This window comes from Plasmopara halstedii, assembly GCF_900000015.1.
Source record: "Plasmopara halstedii genome assembly, contig: Scaffold_292, whole genome shotgun sequence".
Lineage (NCBI taxonomy): Eukaryota > Oomycota > Peronosporomycetes > Peronosporales > Peronosporaceae > Plasmopara > Plasmopara halstedii.
Window position 1 is genome coordinate 280,778 of NW_020187213.1, and position 270 is coordinate 281,047.

Below are 270 nucleotides of genomic sequence, written 5' to 3' on the forward strand. Positions count from 1 at the left end.
TCGGTGAAGTTGCCCTGGCGAGCCTCAATCACAATCTCCTTCGGGGCAGAGCTCGAGCTTGCCGCCGAACCCAGGGCAGTTTCAGGGTGAAGTTCTGGAAATGTTTCACGACGAACCAAGCGTGAAACGTCCTTTCCATCCATTTCCTGTTTTCGGGATTTGTCAGTAAGAACCGCTTCTTCTCAGGTGATGAGAGGTAGCAACAACGGTACTGTAATTCGAAATGAACGAAAAATCACAATAACATTAAAAAGTGATGGGATTTATCCA